The sequence below is a fragment of the Oryzias melastigma genome, linkage group LG6, assembly GCF_002922805.2.
Source record: "Oryzias melastigma strain HK-1 linkage group LG6, ASM292280v2, whole genome shotgun sequence".
Lineage (NCBI taxonomy): Eukaryota > Metazoa > Chordata > Actinopteri > Beloniformes > Adrianichthyidae > Oryzias > Oryzias melastigma.
In genome coordinates, this window is record NC_050517.1 from 24367864 (window position 1) to 24392184 (window position 24321).

General features: G+C 36.5%; 1 long non-coding RNA gene across 3 annotated transcripts in view; it reads left to right on the forward strand.

The window, feature by feature from the left end:
* Positions 1-99: 99 nt before the first annotated feature.
* LOC112152608 overlaps positions 100-24321 on the forward strand; it is a 146893-nt gene continuing 122671 nt past the window's right edge. For 2 of the 3 annotated variants that reach the window (XR_002920346.2, XR_004948086.1), the window contains exons 1-3: positions 100-158; positions 1608-1696; positions 1776-1819. This is a non-coding gene — a long non-coding RNA (uncharacterized LOC112152608). Of the gene's footprint in view, positions 159-1607; positions 1697-1775; positions 3217-24321 lie in introns of those variants that run through there. The other variant, XR_004948085.1, reaches the window with a different exon arrangement.

The following is a 24321-nucleotide window of genomic DNA, read 5'->3' on the forward strand; positions in this document are numbered from 1 at the left end:
TTAACGGTCAAAATCCAGCAAGAAATCCTGTTGCCGTACCTCCACTCAAGAAACACGTTTTCTCACCACGCCATCTTGGTCACCCCCCTTCCTGTTTCAGTCAGAATTGCTTTGGAGAACGAAGTGAGGTCACGTACTGACTCCTTCTCATTTTCCAGGTTAGTGCCCGGTTTAAAACCTTATAGATGGAAATCAATAAGCTTCAATGGATTGATAGTATTACTTGGTTTGTATTTTTTATTATTTAAATCGAGAAACTTTAACTCTTTTTTTCCGGCGAGAAAAGGCGGGAAAAGCCGAACGGGAAGTAGCCAGTAATCTCGCGAGATTTCTTGTCTGGATGACGAGATTTGGGTTGTGAGCCAGTGTTGTCATGGCGGCCTTGTAGACTGATTACCTGCATGTATTGTGTATTGTATTTTAATAATTTTTGTGGAACTCCTGTCCTAACTTTAAATATGTTTAAGAGCATAACTAAAATAAATGGTTCTTGTAAAAGTTTTAAAAGAGATATTTAATTAAAAAGTGAATGTTATTTGTTTTTAGTGAAAAGTTGATTTCTAAATGTCCAATGTCCTGCATTTATAAGCTAAGAAGGCTATACAATAGTGAAAAGCATTATTTATTTTGTAAACATTACAATTATCAAAGCCAAGGTGAATTAAACATGTAATTATTGAAGGTTTCTTTTGAAATTGAAATGAAATTGAAAGGAAAGTAGAATAGAGAATTTGAATAATTAATGATTTGATGTATTAATCAGATATTTGTTTAGACTTTCGTGGTCAAAATGTACATTGGACAAAGGAATGCAATGAGAGGAAATTGTAATTTTGTTGAACGCACTTCTATTAAACCACTAACGTATAGCATGTTTCAAAGAGGTACTGGACTGCGTCTGAATTCTCGCCCTAATCCCTTCTACTAAACTATAGAGTAGGACTATTAAGTGCCCCGGATTTTAAAAGCAATTCGGACACCATGCTCATTGCTTTTTTTCAGTTTTTTTTTTTTTTTTTAAACAGCAAGTATAACATCACCGATTTCACAAAGTGAAAATCTAATCAATATGAGCATTTTATGTCCACTGTGTTATGATGATAAAAATGTCGAGGAATTATTAAAACATTAGATTTAAACGCACTTTTTTTGCAAAGATTTTTCAAACGCAATTTATTCTGGTCTATACTCACCAATAGTAAGCATCTTTGCTCACTGCTTTTTGCAAAGTACTCTGAAATATTTATCGGGCGCTCAACTTTGGAACTGTAGATTGAGACAGCACTACAAAATGATGACCACAGTATAAAGTGAGTAGTGAAAGAATTCAGACTAGTCTTTGCTTTTTTTTTTTCTCGGTAGTGTAGCCACAATAACGTTAGTGCAGTCACAATATATTTTTTTTTTTTTGCTCTTTCTTCCAAACAAGTTTGGATCTATAGGTATTGTGAATATGCTAACACAGGTAGTTAGCCATACTTTTAATGTTGCTAACATGTAGCGTGTTACATACAAATTCTTAAGTACTGTAAATGCAGTTAATGAAGTCTGACTGACTAATATAGAGTTACCTCTGACTCTTTTGTTTTGCCATATATGCCTTATAGCTTGGTGCGCCATATGACTGAAGTTCAAAAATAGAGCATGCATTGTCAGTGCACCTTATAATCCAGCTCCCTACAGTGCGGAAAATACGGTAAGCTTTTGTCCATTTTTATAAAATATTTCCCACAAACCTTCCTGTCCTTTTCTTTGCATTCTTTTTTTTATTGCAGTGTTGCTGAAACAAAGATGCCTAAACAAGCAAGCCGAGAAGCAGGTGAGAAGCCTCGAATCCGCACGTGGAAGCGAGCTCCTTTTGGCTATATGCGCTTATCTCTGTTCACAGAGCAGGGTTGGCAAACAAAGCCACCGTCGTATGTCAATGCAAATGAAAGTCATTGCGTCGCATGCTTCTTAATGCTGTGCTGTGGATCGCTGAAGGTTTTGCTACAATCTGCCTTTGGTGAATCTCCTGAGGAGCAGTGTAGGCACAATGCAGGAGCTGGAAACTGCTGGTTTAAAAAAATAAATAAAAAACATCCTGCACATGGTGGAACGTGCCCAGCATTGAATGATAAGGATGTTAGACCAGATGGTTTAGTGATTGAATGATGACTCATTTTAACTTTCTTGTGAAGCCCAGTTTTTTATTGTTTAGCAAAACAGACAAACTTTTGGTCGTGAAATAAAGAAAAAACATAAATACCCACGGTCTTTGTGATTTTAGGAAGTAAGATGCTTGTTCTGACAGATTATCCACATGGTAATTATCATAATGTATCTGCATGTGAAGGTACATGAAGTCTGAGCCTGTCATGACACATGTGATAGCTCATCAATGATTGACAGCACACAGCATCACACCTGCGTCCTACATATCTATTTTTTCAAACTAAGTTGGCAAATCACAAGCGAGTAAAAGCAAAACCCCCATTTATGATAAGATTATAATGTTTTAATCAATTTGAAAAACAATAAATGCCACGATTTATGTGCAACAGCAAAAGCAGATTGTGTTTTTTTTGTGTTAGCCATATGCCTTGAGCAGGCACAGAAGACTCCAACTTGAGTGAAAAAATACTTGGGGCGACATCATAATGCTTTCTGACCTTTGCGTCACAGCAGATCAAAGGCATCAGTTCAAGGATCCAGTAAAAGAAGCCTTTTCTTTTTTTTTCTTCTATTCAAAACAATTCATAAACAGAGTATGTCTTGTACAGTCAGTGAAAAGAAATGTCACCTTTGTGGCAGAGTACCACATTATTATTTTTTATTCATACAATCACATTTTCTGCTAACTGAATTTTTCCTACTAACCACTGAATAGGACTTTTTCACATATTCTAGGAAAGTGCACAAAATATTGTTCATACCATCTATGAGTGTAAAATTTAACAGCTAAAAACATAATGCTTTTGACAGAAAAATGACCTCAAACTTAAAAGAAACTTTAGGTAGCTAGAAATGGAGCATAATCATCCCCATCTGCCCATCCAAGCTGTGCCAAAGTTGTTAGACGCATCTTCAGCTCCAGTGCAGTTTCTTATTGTTTTTTATTCCTGGTAAGATTGTTATTTTTTTCACCTTAACCAGGTGTGTTTTCTTCTGCCGCAACTCGTTCTGACACTCTGCATCAAACACTTTAAGATCAATGATGCAAACGCTTTCACACATATACACCGTACACTGCATTGCTGCAAGCAATATTAAGTAAAATCTTCAGTTTATAGGTTTCTCATGGCTCTCTTATTTCTTTGCCAGAGTGATGCTCCTCCATCTGACCCTATCCTCTGTATCCCTTATGTTATTCACTTACATCCATCTTCTCTTTGGTCTTCCTCTTGGCCTTTTTGTGGATAACTCCAACCTTAACATCCTTTTACCAACATAATTTCTGTAAGTCTATGTTTTAACTTCCTTTGTACACTAGATTTTAAAACTTATTACAACAGTTCAAAGAGGAGCCAAAAATTTGGACACCAACTTCAGCTATGTCCAATTAATGAGGTGCAGCAAGAAACTACAACCAATTAAAATAAGATGGTCACAGAAACTTGTATATTCAAAATATAACGATAAATGTAAATCCACCAAGTTTGCAACTTTATTAGCACCATCTTCGCAACCCTAACTGAAAAAAGAGCAACCTTGAATATATATATATATATATATATATATATAATAACCCCACTTATTCGTGGTTTCACGTTCTGGTTCGTCACAAAAACACAGACAGATATGTATATATATATATATATATATGTATGTATATGAGAAAAGGAAGAGAATTTGCTTTCTGCACTGGGGCCTGAATTATGAGTCTCCAGCCTTTGGAGGCTATGATTCTTCCAGAGGATGTGAAATCTTGGTGCATGGAAACTGGACTGAAGATCATCAGTTGAATGGATTACAGCCTCGAGGCTTCCTTTTCCCCTCAGTCCTAAACATTTCTGTTGATGTAGATGTGCCCCAGCTGACCAGCACATAGCACTCCTCTGGGGAGTAGTGTAGCTTTCAAGTGTGGAGAGGAGGCTCAAATGTATTCCACCATAAGAAATCTGGGAGCAAGAAAAAAAGTTGTAGAAAAGCCACTAAGAATACTGGGTCAAGTGTAAAAAAGTCTTTTTGTGTGTACAGCTAGAAAAGTTTCAGTTCCATCGATTATAGCACAGAATGCAGATATTCTCTTAAATTCTTTTTAACATGGTTCATATACAAGGTTCACATTCACAATACCATAGTCTAAAGGTATTGATGTAAAGCTCCAACTAAGTGCAAGTATTATTTATTTATTTCCCTAAAGAATATGAAGTGTTTTACTGCTTACATCGAAACTAATTCACCACTTATTTTTATACTACACAGAGCTGAGAGGTCTGACCCTCTGCCCTTATGTCAAATGCAGACTTTACAGCATCAAACACAGGATTCACTTTAAAGTTATGGTTAGTGGTGGGGTATTTCTGTGTTACATAACCATATTTTCATTAAAATAACAATAAAAAAATCAGTTTTAGGATTTACTTTTATTTTTTATATTTATTTGTGCAATACTTAAAACATGTTTAACATTATGTAACTACAGACAAATATTTTTGTAGTGGTATGTGATTGTTACTGGCTGAGGAATCTCACATTCATATTTAACCCTTGTGCTATCTAATGGGGACCAGATGACCCTACCTTTATATTGATGTATGATCCCTCCCATGAGGAAGGTGGAAAGGATTTTATGTCATGGACACCGGTTAAACATGATTAGGATAGCACAAAGGTTAAAATGTGACTGGAAACCTTTATTTTCAGAGGGAAAGATACAACCTAATGCAATGTCACCACTGAGAAATGTCACTAAATTGTTTTTTATCATTACCCAATTGTATTGTGTATGTACATATTCCTCCAACATTGATTGAAACTACATTTTTAACATCTACAGTTAACAAAAAACAACAAACTACATTCTGATTAAATTTAACCTCAGTTTGTTAAATATGTATTTAAAAAATGAGCGCACTTTTTGTCTATATAACTGGACAGGGCATAACTAACGCCAAAATCTAAATGAGTAGTTAGTAGTTCACATGAGTAGTTATCACTAAATTTTTACTACCTTAGACTATGTATGTACAGTCAGAATTTTGGTTCTGTGGCCTAAATGAATGTGAGGACAATAGCAGCCCTTTTTAATTGTTGTTTCATTTCTCCATTATTAAAACAGAGGGACTACATTTTATACACAAAGCAATTTTAGGTACAGCACCAAATGGGTAGTAGATCGTTTTTTTTGTTTTTTGTTTTTTCCCTCTGAGACTATTTCTATCAGACGTATTTTATTTTTTTCACAAAAAGAGAGACTAGTTCAGGAGAAAAAGAAGGACAGTGTTTAATAAGAAAAACACAACATTGTGTAACCATATTAAATTCAACCACTCATGTTTTTAATGGCTCTGAGGACAAGGAAAATGAGGTTAAAGTTAATTATAATCAATGGTGTCAAAAGTTTATAACTCTAAACTTGACTTCTAAACTTTACATTTTCCATTTTATGTCACATTCTCCAGAGGTCTAACATAAGTTAACACATGTGACGCATCCATTAACTTACTGACTAAAAGCAAGTTGAAGATGTAACAGTCCAGCAGGAAAAGTAATTTCTCTTAAGTTTAAGACACAGAGATTGAAGTCATATTCCTTCTATCACAGTTTCAACTCTGAAAAACGATAAACTGTTTAGATGTCTGAGATAAAGGCAGTGACTAAACATAGAGTTAATGACTAATTTTATCCGATTACACATGATCAAGATTCAGTGCATAAAGCAGACAAAAAAAAAAAAAAAGGTGCAAAACTAACATCCTTTTTGGACGAACTTAATTCCAGGATTTTTTAAAAAGCACTGATTTTTTTTTTCCTTCATGTTGATGTTTAATCAAAAATCTTTATCAATTACTTAATCAATTTAAACATTATATGTCTTTAATAATCTAAAAATGTGTTAGGAAAGATACATAATTTTGCTTTAATATACGAGAAGATTTGAATTGGAAGATTTTTCCAAATGTGTAACAAAAAGTTTTCCAAAACGTTTATTCTCAGATGGGTTCTCATCAAAACCGATTTGCCTTCAAAATTTAAATAACAGCTCTCACTGGGGAAAAAAAAAAGTTATATAATATTTTTATATCTGTTGCTTAATTTGCATAACAAATGGTCACAAGTCAGTTGTTCTTCAGACTTGTTTAACATAACTGCCTACAGTTTTGAGATCAATAATCTAATTACTCTATTGATTGACCTATAAATGTAAGATTGATGCTTTAAGTTGGTGATTAATCTTTCTTTCCATTAAAGGAGGCGGGGCCCCAAGGGATGAAATATGAAGCTTAAAAATGATCAAAAATTCAAATTTGTATTAATGAATATTATGGTCAACTTATATTTAACATTTTATGCTACACAAGACACAAACATTTAAAAAAATGTTAAATAATTTCACTAAACTAAGTCCCTTCTTAACCCGGAGCCTGTCTCAGTTACAGTTTGGATAAAAATGAACTCTATTTACGTTTGTAATTATCAGTTTTAGAGGCAACGAGTTTTCAGTGCCATCTCTGTTTTCTATAGAGACTTTGTTAGAAATGTCACATGCATAAAACTTTTAGAATTAATTTGTCACCATCCTTGTTTCTAATCAAACACAGAGACCAGACCAAAACTGTGTCACTTCGTGGAAGAAAGGACAACAAGCATGATGCAGTTTATTTAAAAAATGCATAAAATCCATTCCAAAGCTTGATTGTTTACACTATGTCATTTTTTTAAATACAGTCACACTCTGCAGTCACAGTTGTACAACTAATAATAAATTCCCACCAAAGACAAAAAATATTCCATCTGTGTTCTCAGTAATATAGGCGTATAAGAAACAGTGGAGGGAAATGGAGTTCATGTTTACATAAGCACAATAAGTGAATATTTTATCTCCCGTTCCAGTTCTTCCATCACAAACTGAACGCTATGTGCCTGGCAAAAAAGCAAAAAAGCAAAAAAAAAAAAAAAAAAAAGATGAATAAATTAACAGCTTTACACTAACACAAAATGAAACTGACAGGCAACTGCTGGAGTGACAGCAAAATGATTGGCATGGGAGAGTAGGACTTAGGTAAAATGTCACCTCCAGGCATTTCAGAAAAAAGTGAAATTGAGTTTTTTACTCTGCAAACCCCACATAATGCAAATTGTTTGCATTGAGCGATTTCTGCTATAGGCTGCACAGCTCCAACAGAACATGAGAGCAGAACAAATGTGCACTTGAGGGAAGTGTCTCTATCGTCAAAGCTACCACTGGAAGTATACATGTTAGAATAAAAACATAGGTACATTTCCTGTAGTTGAGCCAAAGCATACAGATTACAAAGAGTTAGATTATGCATACATCTAATGAAACGGTGTCACTGCTGCATGTAAACAACTGTTCTCAAAGCTGCTTATAACTGATGTGTCAATGAGATGAGAAAAAGAAAAAAAAAAGTTGTAAAAAGAAGAAAACTGTCAAAACTTTAAAATTATGACTGTTTTTCTTGGTTAATGTTAAGCGAGACCACACTTTTAAGATTTATACCAATTAATTTTTGCATGAACTATTTAATGCCAATTACCATAATGTTAATTATTTATTTATTTATGTTTTAGCATAAAATCATATATTAGTTCTTCTGTCCAGTGGAGTCTCAGAAACCTCAGGTGGTTGATAACTCTGTGTCCCTGGAAGGTTTTTCAAAACTGATAATAAACTATTTCTATCATTTGAGGAACATTTTTCAAATGAATAAGTATTTTGCCTTGATCTGACCTAGAAGCAATTATTCTTGCGTTTATTTCTTCGTGTTTAGATTACTGTAACTCTCTTTTTACCTGTTTTAACAAATGTTCTTCAGTTCGTCAGAAACTCTGCGCAAAGGCTTTTAACAGGAACCAGTATACGTACAAACATCACTCATCTGCCGTCTGCTTTCTATTGATTACCTATCAGATTTCAAATTGATTTTAAAATTTTACCTTTAGTTTATTAAACCTTGCATGGTCAAGCCCCAACTTCAGGATAGTACTCAATATAAAATTGGTGATGTACAGTAATTGATACTTGGATACCTTAGTATTGATATTCCTATCACTATTCTAGATAAATGGATATTAATTTGATACCCGGTATTATTTCAGTACTGAAACTTGTGTAATTTAAACGATTTTTATAATTCAAAAACAAGAGAGATATTATTAATTTCAAAAACAGTTGATGCAGTTTTTTTAAAACTTTTTGCAAGTTATTTTGTTTTTTCACAGTATTTTTTTTTATTTTCATTTTGTTTCAGTTTTTTACTTAAATATATATACTAGTGTTTTTTTTTTTTTTGGTTTACAGGCTGCTCTTGGATGTTCTTTACTACAGTTTTGGGTCACAGATAACAATCTTTAACTCACAGCCTCTTGTGTTTTGTACTTGCACATTTGCATTTCACTTTTACAGCAATCCATGACACGTAGGGAAGTCCCCCCAGGAAAATGCATATGTGCATCATTTTTGCATATAATTATATGCATAATTACATGCATGTAATTACTCATACCATGTCATTGGAGTTTTGCACCATTTGTTGCTGTGGCTCTGATGTGGCCTGTCAACGCTAATAACATAGAGATTTAAAGAGAAACCTTTTTCCTTTTTTTTGGACACTTCCTCTCATGCTAATAGGAGAAGAGCAAGAGCTTGTTTTTCTCATTTTGCCTGTGCATCCATTCTTGGATGCAGGATAAACTTAGTTCGAAAACAGATTTTTTTTTTTGCTTTTTCCCGAATTTTAAAAAAAAAAAGTAAATGCAGCAACTCAAGATCCAATCAAATTTTTATCTTAGATTTGATCAAAATACAACTAGCTGCTTAAAGAACACTGCCATTGGCCCGGTAGACAAAAAGAGAACAAAAACACTCTACAATATAACCTTTATATTGTTTCATGCTTCTTCTGTAATTGCTTTACCCTGTGTGGGGTCATAGGGGGATTGGAGCCTATCCCAGCTGTCACTGGGCAAAAAGACGGGATACACCCTGGCTGCCAGTTTATCACAAGAGCACACAGATAAGGGAAGACACAGGGGATGCTTACTAACACTTTTTTCTGTGTAAGTTTAACAGTGAATATCAAAAAACGGGGTTTTGGGCTTTACATTTTCAACATTAAAGCTTTATAAAACCTGAAAATCTAAAAACAATTATTTAGCTCGTCTTGAAAGGTTTGTTAGTGCTGGGTGATGCTGAGTATTGGGTATCAATCTGATCCCGATTCAAAACTGGCCAATATCACCGATATTGACACCAATATTGATAATTTTCGTAAATGTGATATGAACCTAAAAATTTCAGTTGTTTTTAATTGCCTCAAATGTTTTTTTTTTTTTTTTTTTTTTTTTTTTTAAAGTTTTTTATACATTTTTCTTTTTGGAGATACAGAAAAGTTTAAAACAAGAGTGGAAATATCGAACTTGAGATTGATACTATCGATATTTTGGACCAATCCGCCCAGCTCTAGTTTACGTCCTCCTTAATGCACAGGATTTTAACTGATTGTACTACATTCATCATACAGTGGATGGATGCATTATTTGTACTGTTACTGTTACACCATCTGTTCCAACATATAGGTGGAGCAATGATCCAACATTCACTCTCGTTTGAGTGACTGAATCTAGTGAAAAGCCGATGTAAACTCATGCATACGTGGGTTTGGGGCTTCTGCGTTCAAAACTCTTGTGTTCACATGTCGCTACGTAAGTTTTTTTAAGTCCATTTGTGGGCTCTACATGCAAAAGACTTATGAATGAATAAAATGCTGAAAGTTAAAACAGTTTAACTCAAACCAATTAGGGACTCTGTTTTGGTAGTGATGTGTGAGTAGCGTCCTTTTCCAAACACAGCAGTGCCAACCTGTTGAAAATTAATCACGGAGGAGAAATTAATAATTGTGTGGAATTGAATGGCATCAAGTCTTTCATATATAAGAATAGAAGTGTGAAAGAAAAGCGTGGAGCAAGATTTGCATGGTTTGATCCGCCTCAACCTTTCACGCTAAACCTCATCCAGCTGTGAGAACATTGGTTAGTATCGGGTAGTAACATTCCAATGTGAACAAGAGTGCAAAAGCTCTTCTAGGGACATGTGTTGCAAAGTAGCTGTGGCTACATACACTGTATATACACATATATAAACTTTTTTCTTTTGTTTTGGTCCCTATTAAATACATTGAAATAATTATGACATTGTATGCTAAAAGCGCGTTCAAAAACCTGCGTTTAAGTCATTTATGTCCAATGTGTGCTTATCTATAGGCAGAGATGGGGACTTGGTCTTGAAATCCTGATTTCAGTTGCAAAATCATAGCAAAATAATTTTCTGTCGTATAAAAGTTAATAAAAGTTGTCACCAATATGTTTAGAAAAAAACATATTGCTCTGAATTATATTTCTTTGACACTTTCTAATCTGCTTTTTCACACTGTCAAGTGAATCAATGCTGACTTTCAAATAGAAAATCTAAGATAAGTGCAACTTGATCCACATTTTGTGGGGTAAAATATCTCAGCAGCGGCAAAAAAGGACAAGAGCAGTTACCTCTCAGAGAAGCAATTACAGGAAGCAATGAAGGTATAGAGCTGCATTCAGCAGAAACAATTTTTGGTAGCTTTCTCCCCTTGGCAGTCCACTTGTTCTCACTTACACAACAAGATAGACAGAGAGAGAGGGAGCAAAGAGGTTACAGTCTCTAAGGCCTTTCCTGTGCTTTCCTCCCCAGTTGCCATTTCTCATTACAATACAACTTTGTTTACTTTCTACAGATGCAGCCTGAAAATGTTCAAACATAAAAGTACTAAACTAACTGAATAGCACATAGAGTACATACAATGGTCACAAAAGGCTTTGTAGGACAGAAATCCCAAAAGTGACAGACATTTGTGCAATCTAAATAAATTGTAAAGTATCACGCTTTCAATAAACTGCAGTATGGCCATATAGTGTTTACAATATGAGGTGGCAAAAAACGTAAAACAAAATATATTTGTAATAAGTATGGTAAAGTATCATTGCAATTTATGGTACCAGTTATATTACACAGTTTGGAACATAAATGAGAAAAGAGTTGGGTTACGTCCTAAGCAGGTAATGCTTTCGACTTCAGACAGGTAGAAAGTTAAACCACACATGCCCAATGGCAACCTGCAAACTCCCTGTAGAGAATAGTTGTTCAATCCCAGTCCTTAAGTGTCGTGTTTCTCTTCCATCTCCACCTGCTCTTGATGGTTTTTATTGGAACACACTAGTTTGAGGTAATCAGCAGTGGATGAGACCTGGATATCTGAAAACAAGAACACCTGGCCTGATTGACTGGGACTGGACACCCCACTGGGACCCAGCCAAAAGTCAAGTTAGGACCAGGTTCTCCATACTAACCACAACACTACCTAACAGCCTCCACTGCTAAAATCAAAGGTGGAAAACACAATGCCAAATAGGAAGCCAAAGTTTGTTAAAATATTGTATCTAAATAGTAGGGATGTAAGGATTCACTTTCACCACGATTAAGCTGAAACATCAATGTTTGGGTCACAGTTTAGTTTTGGTTTGATGTATTATTTGTGTTGTGTAATACAAAAAAAAAAAAAAAAAATACATCACTAAAAAAAGAAGTGACAATGAAGAAAAATCTATTTGCTCAAACTAAGGCTGATGCATTGGAATACAACAAAAAATAATAAATCCTTAAATTTAAAAATGCTTTGGCATGTTCACCGTAAACAAATGCAGTAGGAATGCAACAATTACATTTCCCCACGATTTGGTTCATTGGGGTAACATATAGGGTTGGGCACCGATGGGATCTGATGCGGTTCCGGTGCTACCGCGGTGCTTTGGTTTCGGTTTCGGTTCCCTTTCGGTGCTAATTGCGGTACTTCAGTTATAAAAAATAATGCCTTTATTTTCCTAAATCCAAAACAGAACGGCTTCAAACAAGCGCAGACTCCCTCCTGCCGTGCAGCTGTGCGCACGTAATATAAAGCATAATATAAAACTCTGTCTTAAATAAACTTAAACGTCCTGGAAATTTTAGCCTGACATTTTATTAAATCAAATCAGGAATGTGGCATTTATTTGCAGTTGTTTTTGGGCAAAAGCAATATTTTATTTCAATAAAATAAGGCGGAAGATAAATCTCAATCACACGGCTGCAAAGCGCAGCAGATGATGACGACCCGCTGTGGTGGTGGGCGGAGCCGAGCCGAGCTTTCTGCTATTAGCAGCCCAACAAGGAGGAAACGATTCATTGTTTCATTTTGGGATGGGGCTCCAGCGTTGTTTAAAAATTGCGGAAACTCCACTATTCACAGCGAAAGTCCCGCCCACCGACGTTGCTGTCAAAATCGTCTCCGTCAGCGGATGTGTCATGCCTGCTCTCAATGTTTCCTGGGTCCTCCTCACCGGGCTCTTCTTCTTCTTGACCCAAAATGCTCATGCTAGCTCCGGAGGATGTGCTAGAGTGTGTTCCTTCACGCTTTACACCCCCCCAGCAGTGAAAGACCGTGCAATTGTCTGCATTTAGTGCAATCCCATGCGTGGTCAAATGTTTGCTGAGATTTGAGGTGTTATCTCTGCCACACGAGATAATCTTGCTGCATCGGTTGCACGTGGCTGAATTTTCCGTTTTTGCTGTAAAATACAGCCAGACCTTCGAGCGCTTTAGCTTCGGCATTTTAGATGCGCGCGCATGCGCTGTTGGCGGTTTTATATGAGCCCGCCCACGAACACAAGAAAGTAAATAGATAGGCTGAATCATAAAAAATCAGAAGGGAGTACAAGTGATTGACATGTCCACAGACAAATGAAACTTCAATGAAATTTGGAACCAAAATCCGGCACCGTTTGCAGCCGCATCTTTCGGTTTCGGTAGAACCGCGCAAATCATAACGGTTCCTACTTGGAACCGAACTTCGGTGCCCAACCCTAGTAACGTATGGTTTGGTTTTAAACTGAGAACTATAGTATACCTGTTAAATAGATTTTTATTGACTGTCAAAAATATTTTTTTTATATTTTTTGCTCATTTGGTTAGAAATTTCTTGGCATATTACTTACACTGTTTCTAGTAACAATCACACTGAACACGATTTGTGGGTCAAATATGCGTTTCTTTTTTTTTTTTTCTTTTGACGTGCTTCAGATTTACTGCTTCGCACCTGCCCTAAAATGTTCTTAATGCCTTGATGCCCGGGCTACGTGTGAGAAGAGCGACCACCAAGATTTATTGCCACGTCATGGAATTTAAGAATGATGTTGAGTGAGTAGCTTGGGTTTATTTATTTGGAGAGCTCTACACAGGCGTTCACCAGATCATTCAGAGACATTTGCAGCAAACCGATCGCCGCCGCCCATGGGCTGGCAGAGCTTGCTAGTTTCCTACGCTAACCTCCGCGCAGCTAGCTAGCATAGCGGGTTCAGTGGCTCCAGCTCCCTGGGGTCTGTGACAAGTGTATGGAAAAACTTGCACAACAAAAAACACTGAATATTTAAAGACAATTCCAATATTAACTTCATATACAGTAGTAAATGGTTGCATATCAGCACCTTTTCTCAGCTTTTGAATCCATTGGAATTATGTTATTTGCAACAATGGTCTAAGAGTTACCGTAATAGTAGTTCAAAAAGTGTGTGTTATTTCCTGTCACCGGCGAGAGCTCTGGTGTTAACATTCTTTGTCATATTTTTCAGAGATAAATGTTATTAAGTCAATAAACCGAAACCTACAAATCATTAAATATCCTGGTGAATATATAAATGTGGTTTCTGTTCTGTTTCCCTTCAGGCTTGTTTTTGTGACAGATTGATGTTTTCAGTCCTTCTTGCAGTTTCCCTTTGGAAATATTCATCAGAAGCCCAGGCTGCTTTCACTTTATAACCTCTACTTCTACGCATCAAGCTCTTTGTATCTCTCCATCTTTCTCTTTCTTGTCTAATGGCTTAAGTCCTCCCCGGGGAAAAGATAGCCGCTGCTGATATGTCTGTGAAGGTTTGGAGTTGCTGAAGGTCTTTCTTGTCACAGGAACAATATAAAATGATAAAGCTGGATTTTTCTCTGTGCTTACTTGATATATTTCATTATTTCCAACCAGATGACTTCGTTCAGCTGTGGCGTACTTTTTGAATCATCTCCACAAGCTCTGTCTAGTCATCATTTACTTCATTGCCTTTAATGTATTATTTCCCGCTGAAGCCGGAAAGGATAATCCAAATTTGTTTCTTCAACCTGTTTATTTTTGTGCGGTATGGATGCTTTTGTATATTACAATAAATGTCCTAAAATTACATTAAAAGTACTCCAGTCCTTTCTGCAATGTTTGCATGAGTGTTCAAGGACAAATCAAAACCAATAGTGATACATTACAGTAGTCCGATTTAAACTATTTTTATTAGAACTTTAAAATAAATTGTATAAAATTATATTTCCAGAAAAACACAAATGCAGTAGGCACTGTTTTATTTTGTTGTTCCTTTTACTCAAGAATAAGTGGAGGGGCAACAACTGAGCAAGGACTTGTAAACTGCAACAACAAGACTTTTCCACTTTTGTTACAAACAAGGACACAGTTCTTATTTGTACAGATTAAGAGAGCATGTACGGATGGTAAGGACACAGAGTTGAAAAACAAAATTTTCTTTTAGTGAGGCTTGGTGCTAGCCAATGCCTTTCAGATGAAAGAGTTTGAGATGCTTTTGTGAACAATATTATATTTGAATATTCCTTCAACAATTCAACAAACCCCTAAACTAAAATGTTTTCCTGCATATTATCTTTGTGAAGTTCTTATTTTTAGTTGTACCGTTTGTGTGGAGAAAGCCCAGCCACACTTCCCCTCTGTTTACACGATCTCCAGCTAGTCTACAACCCCAGTTCAGTTTTGGCCCAGATAAATGCTCAGATCAGGAAAAAGAAGACTATCATGGATGTAGTCGTCCACAAGTGGATGTATCATAATGGAGCAGAGCAGGGAGCTTGAGGCTTAAGCTACAAGCTTTTTCTAACTACATTTTTTTTTGTCTTAAAGATTAGAAAAAAAATACTCCAAAATAGAATTTTAATCTTAGTTATCTTAATATATGTCTTCCATCATCAGAAAAAATGCAACAAAAACCTCTTAAAAACATAACAAAATTTTCATTGGAGAAGGTCTTTAGAAGGGGTTTATACAAATATACCTCTTCTAGAAGATTCATAACCCCTTGTTGTAACAGTGAACTATGTCCAACACAAAAGGCCTTTACCGCTCATCTGTTTGCTCAGCTGTTGGGCTGGACAAGTAAAAAAGAAAGAAAAACATGCAATCGCAACAACTGATACTTTCTCATTTAAGTAACAGTAAAAGTCACTCATAACTCTAACTCTTCAGTTTGTATGCAGCTTAGTACGTAAGAGAACACCTTCACCAAATTAAATTTGAGCTCTTTTTATGTGTTAAGATCATATTAACCTATTTCTTACAGCATTCCAGAGCACCTGCACAATTTTTTAAATGGTTTTGTGGAACATAAATCCCAAATGTTGGCAGTAAAACAGGTGTTAGGCTCTAGCAAAAAAAGGGGTGGCTAGCTGAGGCAAGCCCAAAACGGTGGAAGTAAATCACAACAAAAAAGTGAATTACGATGTGTTTAGTTACTTTAATTAAAGCTGAAAAAACATACTTAGATAATTTCGTCTTCAACATTTTTTGTTCATCGACAGAAAAGCAGATACTTTATATTTACTTTGCACCTCATTAACTGTTATTCTCATAGAAATATAGAGGTTTGTAGTACAAGTTAGTACAGATTTATATACTTTTATGGTTTCAAATGTGTGTAATAAGGCACAAGATAGTTTTATTTATCTTGGTTGTTATACCTATTTTTTTATTTTTATTTTTTAATGAAAATTCTTCTATGAAACTTGTGTGAGCTATAGGCAAAATACCACCAAACGTAAAGTATCAACAAAGCTAACTCCACATATGACCAACATGTAGGTGAAAGCAGGGAAGTGTCGGCTCCTACCAAAAACATTGCATCCTACAAGGAAATAAAAGGCAAAAGCTGACTGGCTGCTGGTTACACCTTAACTAAACAGAAGGGAAAAGCTCCAGAGCTTTCAGTGCAGCTTGCCATCAGAGTCCACCAAAGAGAGACGGAAACCAGGAACGAGCAAGAAGTCAAGCACCTGCCAGCAATATGAGGCAGAACTGGGCTAAATATGTGACCCATATAAATATTCAGCAAAGAAAACAAGTTGATTGACTCAACCAAAGCCAAAGAGGAGACAAATGAATTCATAAAAAAAAGTATAAGACGGTGACCAGTCCCTTATAACTAACATTTATACATTTGAATTTATTAGTCAATGCTTGCTGAAAATTAAACCAAAAACTACCAGCTTTAGTTTACCTTCTGCAATCTTTTTTTTTTATTTAAATTGTTTAATTGTCTTGACATCACCTCATTTTATATTTACTCATTTGGTAAAGGCTTTCTGTTAATACCCATGATTAGACTCTGAAAGATACATCCACAACACAAGGATAAGATCCTGCAGCACCTTAACTTACATAATCAGGACTAAAAATACTTCAGCAGATGGAGGAATGAGACGGACTACAAACTTTGGAGTAATACATTTGCAATAGTATTAAACTGCTCTAGGTAGATTTTTTTTTCTTTTTGTGCGTGTGACTCATTTAACCTGAAGAAAAAGCCAGGAAAGCTTTCTGACTCGTTTAGCAACACATGGTAAGTGGAGCATTATAACAAAACAGGAATGGTGCATGTTTGTAAAGGGAGAATTGTGTAAACTGCTTGCATTAGATGTATTTTACATGTGTATATGCAGTAAATCAATTAACATTTTCATTCTTAGTGTTAACATGAAAATATATCAAATGCTAAATATATATTAAATAAAAAATACATTTTAACCAAACTCTTTCATTTTCTGTCAAAAGTAAGATGAGATAGTCCTTTATTCATCCCACAGTGGGGAAATTCCAGTGTAATAGCAGCAGCATTACAGATAGAAATAGAGATGGGTGGTATGTACAGAGGTCAGAGAAAAAACGTTAAAAAAATTAGACAAGTCACAATTTACAAAATTTATTTACAATATATATATATATTAGATCAAAATTAGTGCGGAGACCAAGGAAGAAATTGCACTGTGGTTATAAGTAGTGCAACAGAAATTGCTCAACATATTTTAAAGTGACGTTAGAGTAAAGTGTAAAATAAAGTGACTCAGTACATCAACACCAACAGCAAATGTCCTGCTGGATCACTGGGAGCAGCTCTGGTTGTACAATCTCCCTGCAGCAGGTAGGAAAGACCTGCGATGGCGTTCTTTCAGACACCAAGGGTGGATCAGACTGTCGCTGAAAGAGCTACTTAGAGTTAGCACCGTGTCACAAAGGGGATGGGCATCGTTGCTCATCAAGTATCATAGCTTGGCTACCATCCTCCTTTCTCCCACCTTCTGCACAGAGTGAAGCGGCAGCCCCAGAACGGAGCTGGACCTTCCTCACCAGCTTCTTCCTGTCTGCTGTGGAGATGCTGCTGCACCAGCAGACCACTCCATAAAAAATGGCTGATGCCTCTACAGAGTCATAGAAGGTCTGAAGGAGTGGTCCCTGGACTCCAAAAGACCTCAGTCTCCGCAGCAGGAAAAGTCTGCTCTGCCCTTTTTTTGTACAGTGCAGTGGTGTTGTTGGACCAGTCCAGCTTATTGTTTAGGTGAACACCCAGGTACTATAGGACTCCACTCTCTCAATGTCCCTTCCCTGGTCAAAGTAGTTTTCCAGTTCTGTCTTGTCTGCTTTCTTTTTTTTCTTAACTGATTTTGTTCAAGTAAACCATTTTTTTCTTTATCACAAAAGCTATTCTATTCGAGGTCCTTACTTAAATATATGTTTTATTTCATTTTTGAACTTACTGATTTAGAAAAGGCACTTCTACTGATATTTTGCGAGCTTTGGGTTTGTAACATAACATGCAGGGAACTCCAAAAAAATACTGCATTCTAAAAGTGGGCAAAACCATCCGTCGAATAGATTGTTGAGTTACCTACATAGCACCATGTCTCTGGGCTATTACCTGAAACAAGCACAAAAGTAAACTACCATGTCATAAACATTTTATCACCATGAATTGCACCTCCACCGCGTTGTTAAACTGTTTTCAAAAGTTTTCATGATTGCATGTCAGATAATCTCTTTTTTATTAAACTGTCCTGCCTTTACATCACTTAGGATCTTGGATTAGTGTCAATGTGATAATAGTAACTGAAGCTTTTTATGGATTAATTACTGTATCTGCTTTTGTTTGTTTCATTTGATGAATCATTTTCGCTTTTAAGATTGGACTCTTTCAGGTGCTTGGTACCAATGTTTATTAGAAATAAATATTTCTCTTGGTAGTTTTACATTTCATGAATCATTCTAGCCATTACCAGAACAATAGCAGGAGTATGATGGGATCCTCAAGTCGCTAATATTTATACAATACATGAATGTTCATTGGGTGGTAATAAACTTTAAAAAAATTCTGAGGTGAGGTAGTGGTGCTTTAAAAATTCTGGTGGAAAACAGATCAGTTTCAGCTAAAGTGGCAAATAGCTGTTCAGACAGTGAGATTTACAAATGGATGACATTGTCGTGAGTATTTACACTCCCCTCAGCAAACAGGCGTTGTTGCAACAGAGTTTCCGAACATGTTACCACCTTGTTCAACAAATACATTTGAGTGAAAAAATGTTTACGACTGCTATGACTGTTTTTTCAGTCCAGTACTTGTATGTAAACCCAAGGATTACATGCTAAATTAGTTCAAATGTTTGTGTGGATTTAGGAGGCACACATTCAAAAAATAAAGGAAAAGAGAAAGTTTAGATGTGAGAGGGGTCAAGAGTGGAAGTGTTTACCGAAGGGATGAATACTAAGAGCAGAAAAGAGCTGTGCTATGATTGCATTTTGTTGCTTGTTTTGCCATCGGGCTGCAGCAAAATAAACTGAGTACTCAACTGAGACTGTTTGTGCATATGGATAGCAGTATCACATGGATGACTTGAGGCTCTAGAGTCATTTTTTGGCAGGAATTAATGTCATGAATTTTAGGTAGATAGCCATGGTTAGCCAGTGGAGCTCTGATCATAAAATCCAAACCAGATTCTTTGACGGTTAGCTGTGCAGTTATATTATGTATGTGATCTGTGTGTTTTATTATAAATGCACAGGTCGAATAAACTTTATAAAACTGGCTGGAGTCTATGAAAATCCTGGGCCTGATATAAAAACATTTGGAGACAAGACTGTCTTGAAATTTGTCTTTATTATTCCGCCATGTTAGTCTGTCTGGGGCTCTGCATATACAGGCAAACAAAACATAACAAAACTAACCGACTCCCCCTAGTGGTCGGAGGACAGCAAACCGAGGAATACCAGACTCTAAATACTGCATGGCTATATGATAAAAACCTAAATTGACCTTACTTTAGCCATAACAATTGAAACAAATCAATATCCTTGTCTTAAAAAAAGCTATGAAATTCTTTAAAAAGTGTAAAACCAAATGCATTTCATTGTTTTTAAAATTACGATTGAGATACCATCATGTGACTCCATATGCCCTGTTTAAATTGAAAACAGAGTCCAGAATCCCACCTGTTTTTCTGCAAAGGAAGCCCCTATCCTTGCCCATAAAGCCTTAATCTTCCAAATGCTGCTTGAGCATTTGAATTTCTGCACATCAATCTTGGGGCCCCGTCCTGCTTTGATTAATGGTGCCCATCTATCATGGCACCATGTGGCTCTCAGGCCTTGCCCCGCCAGACAGCTTTGCTTTAGAATAATGGGTGCACTCCATCTGAGTCCCTTCCATGCAATGATTGTGCATCTTTGTGATCTATCTGTCAAGCCTCTCTGTCAAAAGGGACAACAGGGGACAGTGCAGGGGGAAGCAATCAGAACGAGCGAGGCATTGCGGCATGCCATTTAGGTACAGTATGTAACAGAAAGTCTTTTATTGTGGCTAGCTGTGCTGACTGATAAACAGAAATATTTTCTCGCAGACAACACAGCTCCTCTCATTCTGTCACACATGGATGCATGAAGCCTTGGAGACATTCTGTCGGCCATCAATAATGTTGTCAAGAAAAGTGAAGTCACAGATGGTAACTGCAGGTTATATTCACACAGGATATCTTTCTTATTTCATAAAAAATCATGCATTTGGTCATTTATAGAGAGATGCATATTGATCTTTGTGTTGTAAAGTGAACTGTCCACTTAATAAAATCCTCTGCAAACACTTTATTAAAACATCTTTTTTAGATTTGAAATAGTTAATTTTATTTTATCTTTAAATATGCAAGATCCAATAATATCTTTTTGGCAACGAAAAAATAAAATCTTGAAGATAAATAAGATCTTGGAGATAAAGGTAAAAAAAGATTCAACATTAAAGCCATACCCAAAAATCTAGCAAACCAAAAGCATAATTAAAGTTCTCCAATATTGCACAACCACTTTTACTAGTCATTTCACACCCATACATCTTGGACTCGCGATATTTCCTGTTATTATTTTTCATTTTTTAAATGTCGGAGTCCTATTACATCTCCCTGTCAGATCAGACCCAATATGTAGAAGCATGGTGTCGCTTTTTTCCTGCTGACATTTTGTTCAGCTGGATATAGATGCTGCATTCCCCAAACATACCCACTGGTGCACTGCTCATGTCAATTTGCAAGGAGTGTGTAGAAGTGCCCCCACCTCTCTCGTTCCACAACCACTCTGCCCCCACTTTCTTTTTTTTTCCCCTCACAAAACTTGCAGCATAGAACTGTGGGTCCTGCTGGTGCTGAAAGAATTCACAAAATATAAAAAAAAACTGTTAAGGGAGACTTTAAGAGGAAGAAAGTAACAATATTTTAATGATTATTTTTCAAAAGTTTTATTTTAAAGTTATGCATGGGATTTATTAAAATAACAAAACAAGACTCCTTAACCATTAAGGATGGGTGATTCCACACTTTCAACATTCAATATGATACTGACTACTATATACTCAATAACAATTAGTGACACCTATAACTGGTCATTTTTTATTCTCAAGCTTGTGGTACACCTTTCAGTACACCCTCTTAGCTTTTACTGAACCTGAATTTGGTCTTGCAAAAAGTTTTACACCGGATGCCATTCCTCACACAACCCTGTATTTTGTCTGGGCCGGGGGGTCGGCACGAGGAGACCCGGGCCCGCTGTGGCTACACAGGTAGGGTGAATCGTGAAGGGACTGGATTCATTTTTTTTCTTCCTATTGCATATTTGTACATAAGATACTGCTATTATTATTATTTTTATTACTGTTATTATAATATATAAATAATACTGACCCAGCCATGTCGACTGTCGGAGTCAGCAGCTCCCCGCTAAGCGCTGCCCAAAAAAACTACCTTAACAAACAAACAAAGCCCGCAAACTAAGACTACCAAGGTCCAACCCCAAACTAACATAACAAAACCCAGCAGCCTAAGATTGATGAGGACAAAAATGGTAAATGAGAACAAAACAAACCAGCACCCCACAAACTGAAGCCCAGCCTGCTGCTCTGCTCCCTGCCTGGTTTGGTGTGGCCCCGTCTGTCTTAGATAGACAGCAGGTGGCAATTAAGTGACATTGGTCAACAGCCTTCAACTTTCGTGCCGTAGCAAACTGTGATTCCGACTCAAAAGGCGACTGGATTGATTCAATATTGCTCGTGGTCATTTTTGCGCTGCAAATGTTAGCTTGAGGCTACAAGCGCTCTCTGCAACGGAAGAGGGAGGGGGCCTGGTTCCTCTTTGTCAACAATCCAACCCACAATCCAGAATTGTATTTCGAATAGCCACTACCACTGTGCATAAAACATGTTTTAAAAATAGCAAAGGCTTATGGTTGTGGGTAAAAACTTCATAATCATAGTTAAAAGATCACTGGGAATGATTGTCCAATAGAAAAAAAGTAGTAGGTCTTTAAATGGTTTTGATGTGAAAACATGAGTTATAAAACTAAACATACATTTACGTCGGATCTGTTGTAGGCTAATAGTTCAGTGACAAGTTCTCTACTTTTCTAGGATCAGTGTAAAAAGAGACAATGAGCCAAGAAGCCCAGATTTGAACTTGCCAAAGTTGATTTTAAAATGTATGACATTCCTTTGGCAGAGTGGGCGACATTTTGTCTTCATTCAAAATTTAGTGCGCTTTGGGCCATGTGTGTTTTAAGTGATCTGGGAACCATTAAATTGTGATTGTTTTAGTACAGAAGTGATGCATTATTCATTAAATATAAACTGGGTTTCAATTTTAAAAGAAGCCTCTCCTTAAAGTAGCTTGGAGCTGGTGGGCAAAAACAAATAAATGAAAGCTGGCCACAAATATAAGGGTGGGAAATACACACCTATCATCATAACATGCCAGCTGGGAACTACAAATTTCTTTTACACCACTTTTAATTCATTTAATGTAATTACAAAGCTCTTTAACTTTGGCTGTTTATCACTATGGGTATCTAAAGTGGCATTATCCTACAATGAGTCAAATATTTTTGTAATGCTGCAGCACTTAGAAACACTTTTTAAACTGACAGCCAACATTCACAGTTAAATTATTTGAGCTCTCTTTAAGGGCAGTTTTTCTTTTCTCTCTATTGTTTTGTTTCTGTTAAATCCAGAAGTTTCAACACACATAAGTTCCAGTACATATGCTCCCCCATGACAAATTATTTATTTGCTTTCTTAAACGATGACTAAAGTCCTGCTCCAATTATATTTTAAAGTATTGTAAAAGTGTTTCCAGTGACCTTTCAAATATGAGCATGTCGTTTTTAGCCAAAATCAAAAAACATGTAATTTTCAAATACATAGTTTGTGCAGGGCAGCAGGAGTTCATTAGAAATTAGCCTCTGAGTTGTGGGCAGTGTAGGTACCATATGAGCTTGGCCTGCAAGGTTCGCTCAGGGGCTTGCGACTTGATGACGTCTAAAATTACGATTAGTCCGGACCATTAGACCACCATCATGCGACATAGGAAATTACACATATGCGCCAATACGATCCATGGAGTCTTCCCAAGTAAAGAACAGAGGAAATCTGAACAAGTACGCAATGAATCACAAAAGAGGGCACAATATTTGCAATCAACCGGAAAAACCTTAACAACAAAATAATCCAATCGAGGGGAATCATCACTGGATAGCAATCGTATTTTAATAGAGAGAAATCAGTCTGTGTAGCGTGAAGTTTGTGCTAAAGTAGGTGCTAGCTAGTAGCATGCTAGACTGTTGTTGGTTGCACATTAAAAAAAAAAAAAATTGAAAAGTTACTATTCGCATGTAAATTTTTTAAAAATACATCCCGTCAGTGTTGAACTTCTTTTTGGTCGCACGGACCAGAGGAAGTCCCGCTAGAATATACAGCGCTCACTTTTTGCTCAGGGACATAAACTGAGGAGAGCAGCCATTAGTGAAGGAGCTGTCAATACAAAAATAATAAATAACAGCGCGAGCAGATCTCAACTCTTTTTTTTTCGTTCTTTTTTTTAATAAATTTTATTGTAAACATCAGTACAGAAAAACAGTGCAAAATAGCAAAGTCGTTTGTCTAAATGGCGTTACCGTAGTGTGATGGCATCACTAGTCGCAAGCCCCCGAGCCGATCTTGCAGGCCGAGCACATATGGTACCTACAGGCAGGAGTGTTGGCATGGAAGTAAGCATTTGCTGATATCCCATCATCCCTTTGTATAAATGCTTTCCTGCTAGCTTACATCCCCTCACAACCCCACGCTAACATTAACGGAGCAACAAAAATGGCGAGTAACAATAGAAATAAGCAGCAGTATTGTTTGGAGCTATAGTTGCCAGGTCAGATGAGGAATATTAAAAGCTGATATAGGTCCACCTGTGGTGCATCTCTGTTGCGGTGGCACCGAAAAAAAGAAAAACATTCAGAACTCTGTCATGTCTGTGTCTGACTTCCGTTTCTTTGCATTGCAACTCAAGCTTTATTCATGATTTCTATTTCCTGTCCATTGACGTGTGAATGTTGTAACAAAAAGCTGGAGAAACAGAAAATGGTTGTGAGTTTGAAAATAAAACTTCTGCTGTCCTTTCAAAATATA